Below are 25,469 nucleotides of genomic sequence, written 5' to 3'. Positions count from 1 at the left end.
AAGGCCTGGCCATGCTGCAGGAGAAACAAGTTGGGGAGAGTGTCAGAATAATAGAAAAACCAGATCCCCAGTTCTGCTCAGACACACCAAGGACACATGTCCCCTCAACAAAGATTCTGGTACAAAACTGTCCTGTGAGCTCAAAGTGAAACACCTATTGCCTCTGATGACCCAGTGGATGGTTTTTCTTTCTTTGGGCTGTTGACATTTTCTTCAGGGTACTAAGCTCCTTCAGTCCTTCCTAATTAAAAAGTGATAAACGTTTTGCAAGGCAACCAGTAATGTGCAAAGTACACAAGAGTTGGAACTGATGCAGCTTTTTCAGTTGGCACAAGACTGGCCTTCCTTATTTTGCCAGATGGTGTGTCTCAGTAAGTCCCCAATCCCTGACTCAAGCGAGGGACACTGTCAATATGATGCTGAAGCAGAGTCTTCTTAAATGCTATCTTATTTTGCATTAAACTAACACCAAGAAGGCCTAACATTTTCTTCTTGCTGAAACTTTCATAGTTAAAGAAGTTTTCATTTTCCTGTGACTCATTATTCAAGCAGACATAAGATGGTTTTTCACTGACTTATCTGTTTCTCATACCTTTTAAGCTTCTCTCTAATTGCCTTGCTCTTTCTACACTTTCCTTTATATCCACCATTTTGGGGTAGTATATATGGGCTTGGAGAAATCCACACCGTATCACCTGACCAGTAATCCATAGCAGAGTAATAGGAGGTCAGGCTATGAGATCTAGTGTTTGCTCTTGGTTTTCAGCAAATTTACATGGTTCTGTTGAGGTTGGAAATTTCTCCTCAAGTGTACCAACAACAAATGTCAACAGGAGCCCTTTTTATTGGAAAGGTTGTATATTTCTATTTCACATATTTAAAACACTCTCTAACTCAGTTTTTACATCAATTTAAAATAATTGAAATAAAGTTTCACTTTAAAAGTAAAGATGTCTTTGGAATATGGATCTGTTTCCAATCTCGGCAAGTGAAGTAGCCACGTCCACAGTGATCTCTCTTCAAGCTATAACTCTGAATAGATCCAAAATGATAACTATGCTCCATGTCACTTCTAGATATGGTCACGATATAGGAACATTAAGTCCTGAAAGGAGAACAGCGTTTTCATTATTATAACCAAATTTACAATCAGCAAGTTTCAATCAAGTCAACAACATACATGTAGTGTGTGAACACACACACACAAATACGAGTTATAATAAAGATCAGGTTTTTTGAGTTCTTTACACACATCCCCTCACGTATAACACTATAACATATAACAGATATGAACTCAATTACATATTGAAGAAAGGATGATTAGAGTTCCCTGGTTTTCCTAATAGGCAAAGTCCAAAGTCACAAGCAGTAACTGGAAGAGGCGAGGTGCAAATCCAAGTTTGCCTCCCCCCAGAGCCTATGCTCTACACAACCCAGTGGCATATGACGGCATCCGCAAGGGAGACAGCATGAAGGAATTGATTTCTTTTGGCAGTAGTCAAAATATCTTTAAAATATCAGGTATAAAACATTTTCAGTCCACCAGATACTTATTTAATTTTGAAAAATCAATTTTTATGAAGCTGCTCTGAGAAGCAGTTTTGTGTTTGTTAATGCCTGATTATATTCTTGAAAAAGTAGAAGCTTGATGGCGAAAAAAAAAATACATTTCTTAAAGTCAAGAAGAAAAACAAGATCCTAACCGGATTGAATTGATAATGTTTGACAGAACACAAATGAATAGAATCTGTAACTTTAACAGGGCTTTGCAGGAGGCATGTTCTAAAACAGTCATATCAAATTCAGAACACAAAAGATTTAACATGCTTATTGCTGTAAACAAAGGCATTTGGTTAAATGAAAGTTCCATCAAAGCTTAATAACCAAATTCAAGTGAACACAAAGTAAGGGGTTATATACTTTCTGCGGTTTCAGTAATAGCTAATCTAATAATGGTAAATGGAGGGTTATTGTTGATTCCTTTGCCTCTGTTTCATAAATTAGATAAAGCAACCTGGCAGTTACAGTACTTTAGAGTTTTATTCGACTAAGTGATTTGAAAGCTATCTTGAAATATAACGAAGTCATGACGTGAATGACTGCTGAACTGTACCTTGTACATTAGTATTTTCGACCAGTGCTAAGTAAGAAGCTTCCTGGGAACTAAAACTGTTCTACAGAGCTCTATTTGTATGTACAGTACCAACGATTTAGAAGGCAAAGCGTTGTTGACACAATATTATCTGATATTCCGTTGCACCAGGACCAAGCTTGTAAAACACAGACTAGAAGAGCAGTCAAGTGTTATTATTTCTTCTGATCCAAAACAGGAACAATAGAATTTCTCTGGTTAATGGTTTTTCATAGCACATTTCCAGTTTTCTACTATGCTTTACTGATCTGGATACTAAATACTAAATGGTTTTCTTCCCTGGCTAAAGAATACACAAAGCCTATGTCCTGCGTCCAGTGGGAAACACTTCCAAAGGCCCATGGTGGTGGCATCTCAACAGGCAACTAAGGGGTGGTAACATGAACCAAAGCATCTTCCTTACTGAAAAAATGTTCTGGTTGAATCCTGGGCCTTTTGATCACAGAAAATGCTTCCAGAGCCTTTGCACTTGGAGACACGACGCCTGTGGTTCTGAGGGCCGATGAGCTGCCCTTCACAAAAGCAGTCTATTTTCCTGCATTGTCCCCCTGTGCCCTGAAACGGTTACTTTCAATTACTCTGATAGCCCAGGAAGAAAAATATCCCTCTCTTCATATTTCATTCACATAATAAGAATCTGCAAGCTGTTCTGTATGACAGATGAGGACTGTGAGCTGAAGCAACTTGTTCCGCCTGTCAGCCTCCAAGAACCCACAGCAATGAGATACAATCGTGATGACATTACTAGAGAAGAAGTGGGTCAAATACGTGGTCACTTTAAAATAGAATGTCAACTGTTCTTTCTACTTCAGTAATTTGATGCAGTGGTACCCAACCCCCACCCCCCAAAAAAGAAAAAGTTAAATATGAGCTCATTGCTATTAGCTTGGTGTGCGTGCGCACACACACACAAACACAAAGAAATGCAAATATTGTTAAAATTATTGTTTCACATAAGCCCTTAAATGACTTTGTCAACACCAGTCAACAAAAATTCACTAAGCATCTTCTATGGGCCAGACACTGATGTAGGCAAAGTGTTGAAAACAGACACAGCCCCTGCCTCATAGAGTTTACAGTCTGGAAATAAAGGACAAGTTGTAGTAAGGTGATTGAAACTGATACAATGAAATTTTCAAATGAAGTACAAGGGGGCTTATAAAACAAGAACTAACAGTCTTACCAGTCAGAATAAGTTATCCTGTAGAAGAGACCTTTAAGCTAAGACCTCAGGTAGAAATAGTAGCCAAGTAATGAGTGAGGGGGAGGCATTCCAAGCAGAGGACTTTCTCTACAAAATATTTCCTTTCAAACAAATTGGGCTTCAAGAGGCAGAAGTATAATGGAATAAATGAAGCCATGGAGTCCACCCCTGAAAATTATTATCTTTTTCTTGTTTTAACCTCTAGTTTAAAAAATTGATTAAAAGAAAAAAAATTAAAGCATTAGTATGCCTCTAGTATGCCTTGGTCCTATTTCATTATGTACAGGCAAAAGTTAGTCAAATGACATCTTCTTGCCGATCTAAATGTTATGGTGGATTTTACTTTAAAAAAAAAAAATCTAATTTGTCTTGGTTAAAACCCATGGGTTATTTTTAAAAACATGTTTTGACAGCAGTGAAACTTGCAGCACATACAACACCAATAGCATAAATTTGTCCAGGGTACAAGTACATGAAAATTAACACAAGTAGTTGGTAAATGGGATTTAAAAAAAAACACTGTTACCAACTTCAGGCCACAACAGGTAGAAACTGAGAAGAAAAAAAACTCTCTTCTCTAACACTTGGTCATGAAAATTCTGATTCATTCTTGCAAAAATTGTACTGGATCATCACTCACATCTGTTAAAAAATACAACTGTTTTCCATGGATTGAACAAAATGGAATGGAGAGAAGCAACGCTTGCCCTTTCTACTAAACCCCAGAATGTGACATTTGGACCATTTTTCTTTCCAAATTCAAAATCCATCCCCAGAATCCAAAATCAATAAAATTTGTGTTAGCATAACTGAGACTGTATTTGGCCCTAAAAACTCAAGGACTAAGTAAGTCTACTAGTATGGCAGAGTTTTCCTGTGTTTTTTTCTTTGTCTTTGGCTATTAACTACCAGAAATGACCTTTAGCACCTGCTCTAAAGTAAATACAACCTAGAAGTACTTTAAAAAATATGGAGTACAAACCATGAGAAGTAAAAGTCCCTTTCTATCCCATTACTTACATCTTACCAAGAGTTCAGTCTAGAAGTCATGAAGAAGAAGACTGACCAAATCAGAAAGTACCTACAGGATGGCAACCGGAACAGTGGGGCTTCTGAACTTCACATAAGGAACAACTGAAGTACCTGGGGAATATTCACCTAGAGAAAAGCAATAAGAGATATGAAAACTGCTTCCATAACTTCTATGGAAATTCTGGAATCAGAGCCCTAGGCTCAAAGCCTGTTGTGAGCTAAATGGTAGCCCCCCAAAGATACATCTCCATCAAATCTCTGGAGCCTGCAAGTGTTACCTGTTTCAGAAAAAGTATTTTTGCAGATGGAGTTACGAATCTTGACATGAGGTCATTTTGGATTATCTGGGTGGGCCCTAAGAATAATGACTAGTGTTCTTGTAAGAGAAAGACAGAGATTTGACAGAGAAGAGGAGAGAAAATACAGAGAAGGGCAAGTGAAGGACATTTGTTATGGAGCCACAAGCCAAAGGATGCTCAGAGCCATCTGAAGCAGGAAAAGGCAAGGAAGGATTCTTCCCTAGAGCCTCTCAAGGGAGCATACAATACATCTGGCATTGTGTAACAATGAATTCATCACAAAGCAACATAAGACATAATTTTCTATAGGAGCCATCATCCCTTGGATGAGAATGGAGGGGTTACTCTTTACCCAAACTAAAACATGAAAATATCTCACAATCACAACTAGGAGACAAGGACAAACCAGCAGTTCTTCAAAGAGGATAAACCTACCTGCACAATTCCCTCCCCTCTTAGATAAGAATATTTCAGACACTGCCAACTACACCTGGGAGGCTAAGTCCAAATGTGCAGCCAGCCAGGCAGTAGGTCTAGGAAATTCAGAGAAAGCTGCTTACTCCTATTTGTGGTCTAGCTGCAGGGCCAGAATAAAATGGTTCACTTGGGCCTGGTTTCCCTAAAAAGACACAGGTTTCAAATACACCTAGACAGGAGAACAGACAAATAAAACTATGGAATATTCACATAATGGAACATATACAGCAGTCAAACCAAATAAAGCAAGATACAGAACAGTGTGCTATTTTTTGTGTAAGAAAGGAAGGGAAATAATTTATATACATATTTGCCTGAATGCATTAAAAAATACTGAAAGGATGCAAAAAAACCTAGTCAGAGTGGTTAACATATAAGAGAAATGGGGGCAGACATGAGAGTATGGGGACAGGAACAAGAGTAAAATTTCACTTTATGCCTTTTGTATTGTTTAGGTTTTTGAATCAGAAAAATATACTACCAACTCAAAAAAAAAAAGTCCATTAAAAATAAGAAATTAAAAAAAGGTTATAACAACTCATGTTGCTGGTAGTAAGTAAAATAGTCCATTTGAAGACGGCACTTTGATAATATAAATCAAGGACCATAAAATTGGCATTTCCTTGGGCCCACTGATTCCACTTCTGAAAGGAATTTATCTAAGGATATAAGATTTGTGTACACACACACACATTCACACAGACGTTCAATGCAGTATTATTTGTCACAGTTAAATTTTTTTTTCAAATCTACATGTAAAATAATAGCAATTCAGTGAAATAAATCATCAAACATTCAAACAAATGTGGGATATCCAGCTGTTAAAAATTATACTATAAAATACAGACTGTAAAGACTACTCAGAGATACAGAAAAATAATATGCATAGTGTATTTTTTAAATTATTCATAGAATTTTCAGTGAAATCTTTAAACCATCTACCCAGTGCAAGGCAGTGAGATAGATGCCGATTTTAAAAGCCAGTTATGAGGCAGTACATAAATTTTAAATCTCACTTTTTGTGCATTTTTAACTAAACTACAAAGATAAACACCAAAATGAGAGTAGTGATTACCTCTGGATGGTAAGATTGTAGGTGAGATATATTTCCTATACTGAACATATATTACTTCTGCAAAAAGAGAAAAAGCACCACTTTCTAAAATCAGGCTAACAACTCCCAGAATCAAAAATGTGTCTCATTCATCTGTCTCATACCCCTTCCCTGACTCCCAGAACACAAACATGATACCTGCCTCACCCACAGCCATCTTGTGACCATTTAGAAAAGACCAAGAACACTGCAGACACACTCTCCTTAACATCTCTGAGTGCTGAACTAAAGCCACAGCCACAACACATTTCTAAATTTCTTTTATGTATGTGTGTGTATATATATATATATTTTTTGTTTTGTTTTGTTTTTTTTTCCATTTGGCTGCACTGGGTCTTAGCTGTGGCAGGCGGGATCTTTAGTTGTGGCATGTGAGAACACTTGGTTGCACATTGTGGGATCTAGCTCCCTGATCAGGGATTGAACCCAGGCCTCCTGCATTGCAAACAGTCTTAACCACTGAACCATCACAGAAGCCCCCCAAATTTCTTATTATGTGGAAGAAATAATTCCCTACTTTTTAAAGCCACCATAAGTCAAGTTTTCTGTTACTTGCAGCTGAAAGAATTCGGAGCTGACAGTTAAAGTATTAAATACAGGATATGTTAAGGCTGGTACCAGAAACCCAACATGTTTATTTTGATCCATGAGTAGACTCTGAAGACTGATGTTGTTAACGTCCCACCAGCTTCCTGATCCGTAGTTTTTTCTCTGAAGTTCTTGGGAAACGGAGCCCAAGAGATGCTGTTAGTGGGGATTCTAGGTGCATAGGGGAGCACTGCCTACAGTGAAGGAAAACCAAACAGTTACTCCTACAGCGTACCATGTAACTCAGCATTTCCAATTCTGAGAATATATCCTAAGAAAAGAATCATAGATGTGATTATAAATATATGCAAATATTCCTCACTAACATACATCAGAGAGCTTCCCAGATGGCCCAGTGATTAAAAAATCATGCCTGCCAATTCAGATGTGGGTTCAATCCCTGTATTGGGAAGATCCCCTGCAGGAGGAAATGGCAACTCACTCCAGTATTCTTGCCTGGAGAATCCCAAGGACAGAGGGAGCCTGGTGGGCTACAGTCCATGGAGTTGCAAAGAGGCAGACACAACTTCGTGAGTAAACAACAACAACGAACATATATTGGAAGCAGAGGTGGGGAAACCTACTATCAAACAATTAGGGTAAGTTGCAGGTTCTAACAGAAAGAGTACTTCAGTAAACAGATAACACAACAATATATAACCTGTGATCCCAATTTAGAAAACTAACAGAAAAAATACACATATGCAATAAAAAAAGATGGAAATGGGTATTCATTAAAATATTGATAGTGCTATCATAAGGGGACAAAATGCCAATATTACTTTATTTTTTGCATTTTTGTCTTTTTTTATTTTCGAAAATGAATTAATTTTCTTATGCAGTTGGTAAGAAAAAAATTTTTTTTTCAAATAGCACCTTCTGATAGAGTAATCTGGGCCCTCTGACCAAGATGCTGGCCTCATCGACAGTAACTCTGTCTAGCATTTGTCTGCAGATCCAAAGGAGTTAACAAGAAACAATTTATTTTTGTGTTTTAAAAATAGACTGATGCCAACAGCTGCAAGCTAAGCTACAGAGAGAGATAAAGAAATCTTGTTTCCAAGTGAATTTGCATTATATAAATGCAATATGTTTTAATTCCATAAATACAGTTTTGACGCTGCCAATTTGAGAAAAATATTGATATTTCCTTAAATAAGTCTATTTCATATTGAAATTCATCCCCTTACATGAAATGGAATGATCCTGCAAACAATAAGAATGAATATTAATCTGCTATGTCATTGGTAAAAAGCAAGTCCATTTATATCCTTGTCTTGGTCCATCAGACTTCATTAATACAGAAAGAGTAGCCACCCAGCAGGTTTGACCTCTTGACTAGCTGAGGACGGGTAGAGCTCAAGCTCTCTCCCATGTCAAATGATAGGGTCCATGTCTCAGCACTACCACTTGCCAGCTGGGTGTCCTGAAGCATATATTTAACCTCTCTGTTTCAGTTTTCTTATCTGTAAAAAATAGAGGAGAGTATCTATTCCCTAGAGTTGCTGTGAGGATGAAATGAGAGAATCCCCACAAGGGCTTAGTTTAGGGCTTGGCCCATAGTAACCTGATAAAAAGTAAGGTCTCTTCTAACTAATATATGTCATCCATATGTAGAAATACATCATGGATCTGGAACATTAGTTTTTTTGTTTTTCACTTTTAGCAAAATAATTCTTGTTAACTAATAGTTTAAATAGTTTAGCTCAAATGGAAATACATAGACTTTGGGGGGGTGGGAATCTCTTGCTTCCTTTCTTCCGACTTTCCAGCTGTCATCCCAGAAGTATCATGTTCCACTGTTTTAGTTGTCTTCTATTTTTCCATTTCTCCACTGTATATATATTACCTTTGTTCCCAGTTTTATTGAAAGATAATTGATATATATCACTGTATGAATTTAAGGTATACAGCATGGTGGTTTGATTTACATCTACTGTGAAATGATAACCATAAGTAGATTTAGTTAGCATCCATTATCTCATAAAAATACAATAAAAAGAAAAAAAATAAATTTCTCCTTGTGATGAGAACTTAGTGTCTATTCTATTAAAAACCTTCCCATATACCATAGAGCTCTGCCAACTATAATCATCATGTTCTGCATTATAACCCTAATACTTGTTTATTGTACAATTGAAATTTGCACCTTTGGTAATGACAAATCTGATCTTTTCCTGTGAGTTTGGTGTAGGTTTGCAATGGGGGAGGGGTGCAGCTTTCCTTTTTTTTTCTTTTTTTAACATTCCACATGTAAATGAGATCATACAGGATTTGTCTTTGTCTGACATTATTTCACTTAGTATAATGCCTTCAGTATCCATTAATGTATCAGAAATGGTAGAATTTCTTCATTTTTTATGGCTTAATAATATTCCATTGTATTATAATACCAAAATTTCTTTATCTATTCATCCACCAGTGGCCACTTTGGTTGTTTCCATATCTTGGCTATTATAATGCTGCTATGAACATGGGAATGTAGATATCTTTTCCAGTTAGTGTTTTTGTTTCCTGTGTATGTGTATATATATATATATATATATATATTTGATGCTAAAGAGACTACAGCATCCAGGTTTAAGAGTTCATGTTGGATACATATAGCTTACTTCTAAGTACAGTTTTGACATTGTTTACTGTTCCGTATGATAAATGAGATGCTTAGGGAAAACGTGGAATCTTTTAAACAACTGGGAAATGTGCTTCAGCACATGTATTAGAGAAGGTAATTACTCCCAATCACCTTTTCTTATCTAGTTCTTTTTTTAAGATATTGCAACTAATTAAAAAAAAATGATAGTGAAAATAACTGCTACTGTGTATCTGGTATTTTATACCAGGAAGTATCCCATGTGTTTTCATGTATTATCTCATTTAACCCTCACAATTAACCAATAAGATAGATTCTCTTATTATCTCTATTTTTTAGAAAGAAAAAACTGAATCATAAAGAGATGGAAAAGTGCTGAGTCAAGATATAAACATAATAATTACAGTAACAACATAATAACATAATAATCACATCAAAACAGCAGCATCATTAAATTCCTGTGATGTGTCAAACAGCACTGAATGCTTTCACAATCATCTCCTATTTACAACAACCTTGTACTATTTCCATTTAGTGGATGAGAAAACTGAGTACTTAAATAAATTAGCTAAGGCAAGATGCAGGTCTGTCTGGCCTCAAAGACTGTCTCTCCAGGCAAATGCCTTGGCAGAGGGTAGCAGGAAGGCTTATCAGATCCCTGAAGCTCTCCACCTGGTCATAGGATGTTGGAGAGCTCAGGACTTCAGAATTATCAGATCCAAGTCCCTCACGTGAAAGGTGTGGGAAGGGAGGCCCAGAGAGAGAGAGGACAAAACTTGCATAAGGCAGTGAAAGAGCCAGAACTAAAACCCAGGTCTCCCGACCTCCACCAGGACTGTGTTTTTGCGGTGACGTGGTGAGGCCCTCTCACGCTGAGGCAGCCATCTCAGACACTGAAAGCAGGAAGGCGGGACCCTGACAGCTGCAGGGGTGGCACCAGTCTGTCCTCTCTCCCTCTGCTCCCTCCTGACCATGCGGGATGATGTACATGGTCCTGGCACAGTCAGAACTAGATAGAGTAGAGAAGCAAAGCCAGGAGGCACCCTGGTGCCCTTCCATAATCTACCCAGAGCCAACTTCCCAACATGATTCTCCTAAAATAGATAAAAATCAATGGAGAAGGATTGGTTCAGGCGTATCTGGGTCTCCCTTACAGACATAAAACACAACAAAGCCCAGGTCTTTGAATCAGCAAATCCCCTGAATTTTTTCTGACTAAATGCACATCTTTCCTAGTTTGTGTACTGGATAAAAACAAACTGCCTTATACAGAAATCTTAAAAAGAAACTTTTGGAGGTGTTGAATTAAAATTCATCCAGGATTATGTAATCCTTGAAATACAACAGTTGTTTGCTCTGCTTTGATTTCTAAGCTTTCTTTTGATGACAAATATTAATATTTATCATTTTTCTGATGTTGGGCTAATGAGAATCTTAAGTGTCTCACTTCTTAAGTGAGAAGGCATTTAAATACTACAGCATGGTAGATGTGTTTTCTAACTTACAGTTCTTTGTATTGAATGTCAACCCACATTTATTTTTTTGTGTGCTGAATCCTGGAGAGTTGTTCACCAACATTTTTGGTAAACTTTATATGGTGGGAACCACTAGCCTCTCCATTTATTTCATTGCCAAATATGAGACTTCCCCCCAAAACGCAATAAAATGAGAAACATCTAGCTATGACCTTCAAAGTGAAAACTAGTATAACTACTTGACAGGAAGTAGACAGAGCAAAATTCTAGATTTAATGACAGTGCCCACAGGTAATTTATTGAGTGCTGACTACACATCAGGCACTGTGCAAGGCAGTTTTTATATCAACACATCTCATGAATCCTCACAAAAACTCTTAAGAGTTAAGTAGTATTATCATCTTTGTTTTACAGAAAAACGAGACTCAGAGAGGTTGAGTACTTTGCTCAAGATTACACAGCTAATGAGAAGGAAAGCCAGCAGTCAGCACTCAGAACCAGACAGTAGGCTCCTCTCCATACTCCCTTCCTATGAGCCCCTCCTTGACTCCCCAGCATTTGACAATTCTTATTACCCACACAACATCAATGACCCATCTGTTTGGAGCAGCAGCCACAGCATGACCCAGACTTTCAGATCTTGATGGTAATGAGGAGCCAAAACTCATTCTGTCTACCATGGGCCAGGGGATAGGACCAATGAGGTCCCTGCCCTCAGGTAGCAAACTTTCTCAAGAGGGAAAAGAGATAATATTAACACAATATACAAGGTGTAATCTCCAATAAGGAGAGGAAATGAGTTTCTGTACATGTTCAGAGAAATAGTAAGAGGAACTTAGGTCTGAAACTGCTGTAGATTTTACTTACTATACTCTCCATTCTGGTATGACCTAAATCAAATCCCTTATGATTATGCAGTGGAAGTGACAAATAGATTCAAGGGATTAGATCTGCTAAGACAGAGTGCCTGAAGAACTATGGACGAAGATCTGTGACATTGTACACGAGAAAGTGATCAAGACCATCCCCAAGAAAAAGAAATGCAAAAAGGCAAAATGGTTGTCTGATGAGGCCTTATAAATAGTTGAGAAAAGAAGAGAAGCGAAAGGCAAAGGAGAAAAGGAAAGATATACCCATCTGAATGCAGAGTTCCAAACAATAGCAAGAAGAGATAAGAAAGCCTTCCTCAGTGATCAATGCAAAGAAATAGAGGAAAACAATAGAATAGGAAAGACTATAGAGATCTCTTCAAGAAAATTAGAGATAGCAAGGGAACATTTCATGCAAAGATGAGCACAATAAAGGACAGAAATGGTATGGATCTAACAGAAGCAGAAGATATTAAGAAGAGTTGGCAAGAATACACAGAAGAACTATACAAAAAAGATTTCAATGACACAGATAACCATGATGGTATGATCGCTCACCTAGAGCCAGACATCCTGGAATGTGAAGTCAAGTGGGCCTTAGGAAGCATCACTACAAACAAAGCTAGTGGAGGTGATGGAATTCCAGTTGAGCTATTTCAAATCCTGAAAGATGATGCTGTGAAAGTGCTGCACTTAATATGCCAGCAAATCTGGAAAACTCAGCAGTGGCCACAGGACTGGAAAAGGTTAGTTTTCATTCCAATCCCAAAGAAAGGCAATGCCAAAGAATGTTCAAACTACTGCACAATTGCAATTATGCTAGCAAACTAATGCTCAAAATTCTCCAAGCCAGGCTCCAACAGTACATGAACCCAGAACTTCCAGATTTCAAGCTAGATTTAGAAAAGGCAGAGGAACCAGATATCAAATTGCCAACATCCATTGGATCACAGAAAAAGCGAGAATTCCAGAAAAACAACTACTTTTGCCTTATTTTTTTTTTTTTTTTTTTTTTACTTTTGCCTTATTGACTACACCAAAGCCTTTGACTGTGTGGATCACAACAAACTGTGGAAAATTCTTAAAGATATGGCAGTACCAGACCACCTGACCTGCCTCCTGAGAAATCTGTATGCAGGTGAAAAAGTAACAGTTAGAATTGGACATGGAACAATGGACTGGTTCCAAATTGGGAAAGGAGAACGTCAAGGCTGTATATTGTCTTGATGAAGGTGAAAGAGGAGAGTAAAAAAGCTAGCTTAAAACTCAACATTCAAAAAACGAAGATCATGGCAGCCAGTCTCATCATTTGATTGCAAGTAGATGCAGAAACAATGGAAACAGTGACAGACTTCATTTTGGGAGGCTCCAAAATCACTGCAGATGCTGACTGCAGCCATGAAATTAAAAGACACTTGCTACTTGGAAGAAAAGCTATGACCAACCTAGATAGCATGCTAAAAAGCAGAGACATTACTTTGTTGACAAAGGTCCATCCGATCAAAGCTATGGTTTTTCCAGTAGTCATGTATGGATGTGAGAGATGGATCATAAAGAAAGCTGAGCGCTGAAGAACTGATGCTTTAGAACTGTGGTGTTGGAGAAGGCTCTTGAGAGTCCCTTGGACTGCAAGGAGATCCAACCATTCCATCCTAAAGGAAATCAGTCCTGAATATTCACTGGAAGGACTGATGCTGAAGCTGAAACGCCAATACTCTGGCCACCTGATGTGAAGAACTGACTCATTGGAAAAGACCCTGATGCTGGGAAAGATTGAAGGTGGGAGGAGAAGGAGACGACAGAGGATGAGATGGTTGGATGGTGTCACTGACTCAATGGACATGAGTTTGAGTAAGTTCCGGGAGTTGGTGATGGACAGGGAAATCTGGTGTGCTGCAGTCCATGGGGTTGCGAAGAGTCCGATACAACTCAGAGACTGAACTGAACCGAAGAATGTAATATTTATATATATAAATATTGTTACATTTTACCTACTTCTCAGGTGGTGCTAGTGGTAAATAATATGATTGCTAATGCAGGAGACCTAAGAGACACAAGTTCGACCCCTGGGTTAGGAAGATCCTCTGAAGAAGGGAATGGCAACCCACTCTAGTATTCTTGCCTGGAGAATCCCACAGACAGAGAAGTATGGTAGGTTACAGTCTATAGGTTCACAAACAGTCGGACATGACTATATATATATATATATATATACACATATATCTGAATCATTTTGTTGTAGAGCAGAAATTAACCTAACATTGTAAATCAACTCTATTTTAACTTAAAAAAAATAGTATGGGAACACAGTGGAAGCTATAAGGATCTAGAACACTGCTATTCCAAGGGTGACCCATGGTTCCACATCTGCAGCACCTGGGAGCCAGCTAGAAGTGCAGAAGCTTCTGGCCAAACCACGCTTGCATATAATTCCAGGAAGGCCCTGACACACAAGGGCTGGACTCAGCTGTTTCATCTGCACTAGGAAGCCAAACACAGCTAATTCCTCTGGGCCAGGGAGACCTTGGTCTGTTGCCTTGTGGAAGTTCAAGAGATGAGAGGAAGTGGTAGCTTAGAGGAAGCATTCTGTCCTGCAAACAGAGGCCAGAGAGGGCCTCAGCTGCAGATTTCTCTGTGGCCGCTGTCTACGGGCCTTGCTTTTACCCCCTGAGCTGGCAGAACCCAACTGGGAGCCACCTGTTGTTTTTGTAGCCCCAGCATCACTTCCCTGTTGATGAAGGCATCAACACTTCACAGTAATCAGGCCTCTCTGTGTGTAGAGCCATGTAAGCTGTGCCCAGCACAACCTCAGAGGCACCATCTACATGCATATTTGTGGAATGAAAAACCAAAACACCACCTTGCCTTCCCCTCCACCCAACCATCCTCTTGTTGATTTACCCCTTCCATGCCCTCCGCATTTGTTTCTCTCTTTCCCTTTCTGTCTCCCTTGTGTCTCTGTCTCTCCCTCCCGCTTTCCCCTGACCTCCTGCAGATTACTACCTCTTCCTTCACTAGGCTTGTTCCTGGAAGAGGTTGGACAGAGACTGACGGTACTTCAGGATTTAGAGAAACAATCTTATTCTAGCAGGTTCTAGCCCCTTCCTCTGCCTGTCCTCAGGGCTCCAAGCACACACACAAAATCCAGCCTCGAGGCATCACTCAAGCATCTACTGACATGACCAAATAGGTTCTGTCCTGCAGTGGACGTGGAGGGAAATAGCAGTGAGTTTTTTGTTGTTGTTTTTTTTTTTAACTGAAGACACACAAAGGAGACTTCACGTCTTGCAGAAAATAAAAATTTTGTTCTTATCACATAAAACAAACTTAGCAATTAAATGACTGCAGACCATACTCTCCTCCAGCCTGTGCCCAACTAAAATATGCATGCATTAAACCTCATGAGGAAGCACTGATACTTCAACATTATCTATGATGGGTTTTAGTTCCAAGAGCTGTGAGCCTGAGAAACTGAAAAATACACTGAATTTTAATGGAACTCTGATTTTTAATAAAAATAAATAAATCCATAATGAGGAACACTAGTAAACACAAAATGATTCAGGGTCTTTTAAGTTCCAGAATACGGTCATTGAGTGCCTTCTGTGAACCTCTTAACCAGTTTCTCAATTTTCTTTTCTTTTCCTTCTTATTTATCATTATAAGAAAACCTTAGGATACATGTAAATTCACCCCAAATATGTAATATTTAAATTGTATTAAATCCTTCAGCAAATCACTTTTCCCTTATTTTTCCCTCAAATTTAGAAAAAGCTTAGATTTTTTTGCCATCAAATTAAGAGTCAATTGCTGCAAGAAATATACTTCTTTGCCCATAAAGCTCAAATTTTTACAAATGATTGGAATAAGTTCAGCACTTCACATGTGAGACATGAGCAAAAACAGTGGAAATAAAGGAAGCCTATTTCACTTAGTATTCAAAACTATTTGAATATTCAAAAGCCTATTTCACCTAGTATTCAAAACATGATAAGGAAACATGGAGCAGGATGCAAAATGTGGTTTTTTACTAGTAACACCAAGAATAAAACCAAAGCTGCCATGTACTGAATGCCAATTACTGTATCAAGCACAATAACCCTTTCCAGGGGTGACCTCATTCAAAATTTAAAACATGATTAAAGCAACAGAAATTATTACCCCCCCGCCCCGCCATTTCACAGAGAATAAGGAAACTGAGGCTCAAAGAAATTAGGTCATTTTCCCCAATGTCACACAGCAAGTAAGTGATAAAACCAAGTTTAGAATTCAGGTCTTCTGCTCTCTAGAGTCCACTCTCTTAATGATCTCTCACCTAGAACACTGAAGAATCTCCTAAGTACCTGCTTGCTACTCAAAGTATAGTCCATGGACCAGCAGCATCAGCCTGTTAGAAACACTGAATTTCTGGCCCACTGAATTTCTGATTCTGCTGAATCAGTCTACACATTTCAGAAGTAGCAGGAGATTCAAATATACGTTAAAGAAACACAGGCCTATCTGCTTTTCTCACATCAACTATGACCTCTCAGAAATTCATCATCTATACTGCACCCAAACTCTTTAAAAAATAAATCAAATAATTTTATTTGTCCCCTTAAGATTTCCCTGGTAGCTCAACTGGTAAAGAATCCACCTGCAATGCAGAAAATCCCGGTTCCATTTTGGGTTGGGATGATCCCCTAGAGAAGGGATAGGCTACCCAAGGCTATAGGATACCAGCCTATCAGGTATTCTTGGGCTTCCCTGGTGGCTCAGCTAGCAAAGAATCCTCCTACAATGAGGGAGACCTGGGTTCAATCCCTGGGTTGAGAAGATTCCCTGGAGAAGGGAACTGCTACCCACTCCAGTATTCTGGCCTGAATGTGGACTGTATAGTTCATGGGGTCACAAAGAGTCAGACACAACTGAATGGCTTAAAAAAAAAAAAAGATGTTTAAATGGTCTCACAAATACCTTTGAATAAAGTTTGGAATTCTTTTACAATACAGGTAACTGGACTCTGCAAACTATCACCCATGCCTGCCTCTGCAGCCTCATCTCTCCCTTTCAATGATTTGTATTTCCCAAGCACAGAGACCTTTCTGCTTATCAAGTCCCAACACACTCTATCCTCCTTCCTTCTCTCCTTCAAGTTCTTCACTGCTTAGGATATACAACCAGGATCACCTCTGTGTCAGTAGCATTCAAGGCTGCATCTCCAACACATAGCAGTGCAGCGCCTGGCACAGAGCTAGAAGCAGGGTAAATGTGCTCAGTAACTACATTAAGATAACCCGACTGGGGGCCTTGACTGTTTCCTTCATTCCTCTTCTCTTTGCTCTTGCTATGGTCTTCATTTTGTTGGTGGTGCTTTAATATTTATTTAATTGGCTGCGCTGGGCCTTAGTTGCAGCACGTAGGATCTTTAGTTGCAGCATACAGGACTCTTAGTTGTGGCATGCGGGATCTAATCCCCTGAAAACCAGGGATTAAACCCAGGCCCTTTGCACTGACTGTGGAATCTTAGTCACAGAACCCCAGGGAAGTCCCCTATGATCCTCATTCTGTTTCTCCTTTCCTGTCCCCTGTATCACCGGTTTTCTGGGACTTCCCTAGTGGTCCAGGGGTTAAATCTCTGCGTTTCCACTGCAGGGGGTGTCAGTTCAATGCCTAGTGGGGGAATTAAGATCCCACATGCTGCCTGGCCAAAAAGAAAAAGAGCAAACCCCTTTTCCGTCAGTAACCTCATGACCATTGAAGTTGTCAGCTTTAGAAAGTAGCACTGCCGTGTCCACATGGCCATTGCCCTGGGCTTACTCATCAGCTAGATGACAACTGCTTCACTTTAACCCTGAGGCTCCTGAGATAGGCCCAGTCCTTTCTAGAAGTGGACACAAGGCCCCACTGACAGTCAGCCGCTTTTCAACCCCAGATTTCACATATAGATGAAACCAGAGATCAGGCACCTCTCAGCAGGCAATGCAGAGCCAAAAGCTTCACTATCTGCCTACGCAAGAGAGTTTCACTGGGCTGACAAGATGGGTTATCAAGCGTTGCAGTTAACTACACTTTTTTCCTGAAGATTGATTTATTTTTGGTTCTACTGGGTCTTCGTCTGCATGCAGCTTTCTCTAGTTGTGGCTGGGGTGGGGGCGTCTACTCTTTGTTGCAGTGCATGGGCTTCTCACTGCAGTGGATTCTCTTGTTGTAAAACACAGGCTGTAGGCGCATGGCCTTCTTGGTTGCAGCACAGGGGCTCAGTAACTGTGGCTCCTGGGCTCCAGAGCACTGGCTCAGTAGTTGTGGCACACGGGGCTTAGTTGCTCTGTGGCATGTGGGAACCTGAACAACCAGAAATCAAACCAGTGAGCCCTGCATTGGCAGGCAGATTCTCAACCACTAGACCACCAGGGAAGCCCTAACTTCATATTTTATATGTGTTCACCAAGCTTGCTACTCTAAGAAAACAAATGACAGACACTTTTATAAAATAGGGATCTACCTCTAGTTTAAATCTTGAGTAAATATATTTTCATAAACAACTTTACATTAATAATAACAAAAATAAGATCTATTCATCTATTGAATACAAGCTACTGAGTGCCTGAAAATATACTCAAAGCTTTAAACACACTATCTTATTTATTTTTATCATCACTTTATAAGGTACAAGTGCTTATTATCCCTATTTTACAGAAGAGGAAACCAAAGGTTTAGTAACATGCTGAAGAGGCAGGGCTGGGATTTGAATCACAGGCTTCAGACTACTCTCTGTGCTTTGCTATTTGAATCACTTTCTCATCTTAGAAGTCACAGACCTGGACATTCCCAAAGAAACAATCCCTCAGAGGATGACCTCAAAGGCTGAAATTTTTCTCTGCAATGTAGACATTGAAAGCAACCTGCTACAGCTAATATTTCAAAGCTGCACTTCAACATTAAAAGAGAAAACTGAGATTCAAGGGGGAAATGTGGGAACAGAGCTCAAAGGTGCTTATGAATGCAATTCCACAAATACTTTTTCAGTGTCTACCAGTGGTCAAGCAGTATGCTGGAAGATGATTGATCAGACTGTCATTTAGACAAAAGCTGGTGGGACAGGGGTGATGAGCAGAACATGTCCCATAGTGACTATCTCAGGAATGTTTAGCCATTAAATTAATTAAAACTGCTGCTTTAATTTTTATATGTATTTATTAATATTTGGCTATGCATGGTCTTAGTTGCGGCATGCAAGATCTAGTTCCCTGATCAGGGGATAAACCCGGGCACCCTGCTTTGCGAGCACAGACTTTCAGTCACTAGACCACCAGGGAAGTCTCTAAAACTGCTACTTTATTATCTAATCATGAAAAAACCATCTTTCAGACATGACAGGTGAGAATCATCTACTTTATTATCTGTGAATACATAACTGAAAGGACCAATGTGTCTTCTAAAACAAAAGTTTGTATAATTCAAACAACTCATGTGTTCATTTATGATAACTTGTATTAAAGGATTCGATTTCAAATGTATGTGAATGCAAACACAATGTCAGATTTTGTTATCATGTCTCAAAGGACAAAAGAGAAAAAAATAACAGCCAAAACAAGACTAAATTCCCAAAATACAAAAGGAACATCCTGAAGCTGCATGTACATAAAAAGACAGGGACACAGAAACATTTCCTAAAGCATTCCACCAAAAATTACAGGAACAAGGCAAGGACAAGGGTACTAAGTAAAGAAAGCATGAGCCAAAAGGTTACATCATACAGTACTATGGGGGCCTCCCTCATGGTCAGACAGTAAAGAATCTGCCTGCACTGCAGGAGACCCAGGTTCGACCCCTGGGTTGGGAAGATGCCCTGGTGAAGAAAATGGCAATCTACTCCAGTATTCTCCCTGGAGAGTCCCATGGACAGAGGAGCCTGGTGGGCTACAGTCCATGGGATCAAAAAGAGTCAGACATGAATGAATGACTAATACCACCACAGCTACTACTTCTACTACAGGACTATGAGGCCTCCAGAACCCTGTCTCCTTGCAGAACCAGAATATTTCTGACAAAGACATGATATGAGGACTGGGAAACATGATGTACCTCACTCCCCTCATTTTTTTTACCTCCCTAATTTTTAAAATGAAAAAGTTAATTAGTTTATAAGGTCATTCTAGCCCTACCCCTTAGCTACTTTTCATCCATAAGGCCCTATATCTAAAGGGAGATGAGCATATAAAAATACTCAAAAAACACTTACTGAATTAATGAAATATTACAACCTTACCAATAATAAGGGTGGGCGCAAGGAGGGCCGAGAGGAGCTACTCCATGTTCAAGGTCAGGAGGGGAGGCCGTGACGAGGTACCCCTCATCCAAGGTAAGGAGCAGTGGTTGTGCTTTGCTGGAGCAGCCGTGAAGAGATACTCCACGTCCAAGGTAAAAGAAACCCAAGTGAGATGGTAGGTGTTGTGAGAGGGCATCAGAAGGCAGACACACTGAAACCATAATCACAGAAAACTAGACAATCTGATCACACGGACCACAGCCTTGTTTAACTCAATGAAACTAAGCCATGCCATATGGGGCCACATTTCATTATAGGGGATTGGAATGTAAAAGTAGGAAGTCAAGGAACATCTGGAGTAACAGGCAAATTTGGCCTTGGAATACGGAATGAAGCAGGGCAAAGGCTAATAGAGTTTTGCCAAGAGAACGCATTGGTCATAGCAAACACCCTCTTCCAACAACACAAGAGAAGACTCTACACATGGACATCACCAGATGGTCAATACTGAAATCAGACTGATTATATTCTTTGCAGCCAAAGATGGAGAAGCGCTATACGGTCAGCAAAAACAAGACCGGGAGCTGACTGTGGCTCAGATCATGAACTCCTTATTGCTAAATTCAGACTTCAACTGAAGAAAGTAGGGAAAACCACTAGACCATTCAGGTATGACCTAAATCAAATCCCTTACAATTATACAGTGGAAGTGAGAAATAGATTTAAGGGACTAGATCTGATAGACAGAGTGCCTGATGAACTATGGACAGAGGTTCATGACATTGTACAGGAGACAGGGATCAAGACCATTCCCAAGAAAAAGAAATGCAAAAAAGTAAAAAGGCTGTCTGGGAGGCCTTACAAATAGCTGTGAAAAGAAGAGAAGTGAAAAGCAAAGGAGAAAAGGAAAGATACAAGCATCCGAATGCAGAGTTCCAAAGAATAGCAAGGAGACATAAGAAAGCCTTCCTCAGCGATCAATGCAAAGAAATAGAGGAAAACAAGAAAATGGGAAAGCCTAGAGAGCTCTTCAAGAAAATTAGAGATACCAAGGGAACATTTCATGCAAAGATGGGCTCGATAAAGGACAGAAATGGTATGGACCTAACAAGCAGAAGATATTAAGAAGAGGTGGCAAGAATATACAGAAGAACTGTACAAAAAAGATCTTCACAACCAAGATAATCATGATGGTGTGATCACTCACCTAGAGCCAGACATCCTGGAATGTGAAGTCAAGTGGGCCTTAGAAAGCATCACTATGAACAAAGCTAGTGGAGGTGATGGAATTCCAGTTGAGCTATTTCAAATCCTGAAAGATGATGCTGTGAAAGTGCTGCATTCAATATGCCAGCACATTTGGAAAACTCAGCAATGGCCACAGGACTGGAAAAGGTCAGTTTTCATTCCAATCCCAAAGAAAGGCAATGCCAAAGAAAGCTCAAACTACCACACAATTGCACTCATCTCACACGCTGTAAAGTCATACTCAAAATTCTCCAAGCCAGGCTTCAGCAACACATGAACCGTGAACTTCCAGATGTTCAAGCTGGCTTTAGAAAAGGCAGAAGAACCAGAGATCAAATTGCCAACATCTGCTGGATCATGGAAAAAGCAAGAGGGTTCCAGAAAAACATCTCTTTCTGCTTTATTGACTATGCCAAAGCCTTTGACTGTGTGGATCACAATAAACTGTGGAAAATTCTGAAAGAGATGGGAATACCAGACCACCTGACCTGCCTCTTGAGAAACCTATATGCAGGTCAGGAAACAACAGTTACAACCGGACATAGAATAACAGACTGGTTCCAAATAGGAAAAGGAGTACGTCAAGGCTGTATACTGTCACCCTGCTTATTTAACTTATATGCAGAGTACATCATGAGAAACGCGAGGCTAGAAGAAGCACAAGCTGGAATCAAGATTGCCAGGAGAAATATCAATAACCTCAGATATGCAGATGACACCACCCTTATGGCAGAAAGTGAAGAGGAGCAAAAAGCCTCTTGATGAAAGTGAAAGAGGAGAGTGAAAAAGTTGGCTTAAAGCTCAACATTCAGAAAACTAAGATCATGGCATCTGGTCCCATCACTTTATGGGAAATAGATGGGGAAACAGTGTCAGACTTAATTTTGGGGGCTCAAAATCACTACAGATGGTGACTGCAGCCATGAAATTAAAAGACGCTTACTCCTTGGAAGGAAAGTTATGACCAACCTAGATAGCATATTCAAAAGCAGAGACATTACTTTGCCAACCAAGGTCCGTCTAGTCAAGGCTATGGTTTTTCCAGTGGTCATGTATGGATGCGAGAGTTGGACTGTGAAGAAAGCTGAATGCCAAAGAACTGATGCTTTTGAACTATGGTGTTGGAGAAGACTCTTGAGAGTCCCTTGGACTGCAAGGAGATCCAACCAGTCCTTTCTAAAGGACATCAGTCCTGGGTGTTCATTGGAAGGACTGGTGCTGAAACTGAAACTCCAATACCTGGCCACCTCATGCGAACAGTTGACTCATTGGAAAAGACCCTGATGCTGGGAGGGATTGGGGACAGGAGGAGAAGGGGATGACAGAGGATGAGATGGCTGGATGGCATCACCGACTCGATGGCCATGAGTAAACTCCGGGAGTTGGTGTTGGACAGGGAGGCCTAGCATGCTGTGTTTCTTGGGGTAGCAAAGAGTCAGACATGACTAAGCGACTGAACTGAACTGACCTGACCAATAATAAGAAACAAGACTTCACAACAATCGGTACTGGTCTGTGGCCTAAAAGAACAAGTTAGGAGAGAAACCATTATATAAACAGCTTCACATCTCGTGTTCCTGCTAGTTGACTGTTGGTAGAATGAAAATAACCCAGGACTTGGAAAGAAAACATTTAGATCTACTCTCATGTCTGACATAAACCAACTGTGTGACCTCTGGCAAACCGCTTTACTACCTGGGCCAGTTACCTGTTCTCTAAAATAAGGGTATTATAAAACTATTTATAGCTAACATTTGTGAAACGTGTACTATATAACAGGACTGTTCTGATTTTTGCCTCAGATAAATGAAGCGATACCATTTAGTGTCTAACTACAAAGACAACATGGTACAATGGAAAGATTCCATACTCTCAAAGGCTGGGCTCCCTGTACGTTTTTCTAAGCAGAGACTGTCAAGAAGACAGGGTTACAATGTTGGTACTTATATTCACTTCCATTCACTAGCAAGAGAAGGGGACGACAGAGGATAAGTTGATTGGATGGCATTACCGACTCAATGCACATGAGTTTGAGCAAGTTTGGCAAGCTGGTGATGGATTGGGAAGCCTGGCACGCTGCAGTCCGTGGGTCCCCTGGGGTGCAGAGTCGGACTCGACAGAGCGACTGAACTGAACTGAACTGATTCACTAGATGAGTTAACTTCGCCACATTGCTTAATTTTCCTAGCCTTAGATTTCTAACATGGAAAATGCACATGACAATGGCCGTTCCTCTCATATAGCTCTTGAGAAGATTAAACTATAATAACTAAAAGTAATGTCTATTTATAAGACAGATATCACATTTTATTACTAGATGTGTGACCGCAGACAATTCATCTTCGCAAGTTTTTTTACTCATCTACAGATATGAGATATAGTATTCACTATTTGCAAACATGCATATCCCTACCTAATATACTTAGAAGAGCGTATACAAGAATCTCCTATACTTAATACTTGAAGAACGTAAACAATCAACAAAAACATATTTACTAAACCTATCGCAATAGACTCGGCTCAAGATTGGCAGCCAAAAACGCAGCGCCAAGTGGAAGTTGTAGTTCCGCGTCAAGGAGCCGCTCCACGCAACGGCTGAAGTGAAACTTCATCTACCAGGAGACACCTCACCACGCCAAATGGCAGGCTGGGAGGTGGAGTACCAGCCCTCCGGGAAGCAAGAAGAGGGACTGCAACTCCCAGAAGCCTCCGCGGTCCGGGCCGCCGGCGAGAAGATGGAGCCAGAAAGTGGAGAGTTCAGGTACACCTTAACAGATGTGCGCTGGGGCCGCCTGCGGCAGTCCGGAACCCGGCAAGTTTCAGAGCCTTTCTAAAACAACCTCTGGCCGTACTTTGTGCTGGTTTGCAGCACGTTTTTCAGAGACCCACAGTAATAAAGCTGTAAGTTTGCAAGGGGCAAGCTTTCACAGGCAAGACTTCATTTACATTTCAACTCCTGGCAGCTCCTTAGGCCACTTGGGCAGGGAGCGTTGAGCTCTTTTTTCCTAGGTATGCACTGTGAGTGGCTGGTCATACAGCAAAGGCAGAATTTGATCCTAGAGAGGAGGCTGCAAATCCAGCTCGTTTCACTGACCGACCTTTTTTTCCCTACATGAACATACCTTTAAAATCCCCACATGTTTTCATACATTAAGCCATAAAAAGATGTAAGGAAGTCCAACAAAGTACTGATTTTTCTCCTCTTATAATGAATTATTTTTGTGTTTCTTAAATATTAAATGTAAAACTGTCTCCCAAAATATTGCCTGCCCTGTACCCTGCTCAGCTCTTCTGGACACGTGTTCAAACCACCCCCCTCCACCGCGGGAACCAAGAGCTGGGTGTTTTAACACTGACCGTTAGCTGTTGCAGCAGAAGGTCCTGCTACTTAACAGTGAAACTGAAAACGATCTAAAGTGACCAGTGCCAACTACACCACCAGGACCGGGAGCTGGGGCCTCCCTGGAACCGCTGGCGTGACCCCATGCCTCAGTTTACCCACTTATAAAATACAGCAGAAGAGGAGCAGGTTAGGATTAGGGCCAATGCTCAGGAACAAGCCATGTAAAGGCTCGGTGACGTGGGAAGGTCCTCTGGACAGACCCCCACCACGTCCCAACTAGCTTCGAGGACCCAGTTAGACTCCGCCCCACTGGGCCGCCGGAGTAAGGACCAGACGCGTGTGGAAACCCGGGCCTGCGCCACAGAAACGCTGTTCGACTTGGGCTTGCCCACAGCCCCTACCTTCCAAGATCTTGGCAGCTGAGAAGTAAAGGCAGAGGGAGGGAGCGCGGGGCAGGAACAGCGCCTGGGCTTGTGCCCACGGGGGTGGCTGCCTGACGTTCCCGGGAGCAGAGGGCAAAAAGTCCCGCGACTGGACGGAACAGAGCAGGGACTACAACTCCCAGATGCCTGTACAGTATGGAAGGGACCCAAGATGGCTACCCGTCCGGGGATAGGGCCGCGGGCCAATAGGCGCAGAGCACGCGCCTTCACCAGGCCAATCAGAAGCTATAGTAACAAAATCCCTGTTTAGGGGTCGGGAACACTGTCCCTCTCTGAAGAGAAGCTGAGGTGAGAATCTCCTCATTAAGAGTTTCGTCATAGTTCACACAGTTTTTTTTTTTTTTTAACCAAATGTAAAAAGTAACATCATTCTTTAGGCTG

At 40.5% G+C, this 25,469-nt stretch overlaps 1 protein-coding gene across 3 annotated transcripts in view; it reads right to left on the bottom strand.

Moving 5' to 3' along the window:
• Nucleotides 1–25,266, bottom strand: part of FHIT (fragile histidine triad diadenosine triphosphatase) — a 1,529,906-nt gene extending 1,504,640 nt beyond the window's left edge. For 2 of the 3 annotated variants that reach the window (XM_061396521.1, XM_061396520.1), the window contains exon 1: nucleotides 25,047–25,264. The gene's annotated coding sequence lies outside the window, so the exon portion shown is untranslated. Of the gene's footprint in view, nucleotides 1–25,046 lie in introns of all 3 variants that reach the window. The other variant, XM_061396522.1, reaches the window with a different exon arrangement.
• Nucleotides 25,267–25,469: the final 203 nt, after the last annotated feature.

Source organism: Bos javanicus, chromosome 22, assembly GCF_032452875.1.
Source record: "Bos javanicus breed banteng chromosome 22, ARS-OSU_banteng_1.0, whole genome shotgun sequence".
NCBI lineage: Eukaryota > Metazoa > Chordata > Mammalia > Artiodactyla > Bovidae > Bos > Bos javanicus.
This window is presented reverse-complemented; position numbering and strand designations above follow the sequence as displayed.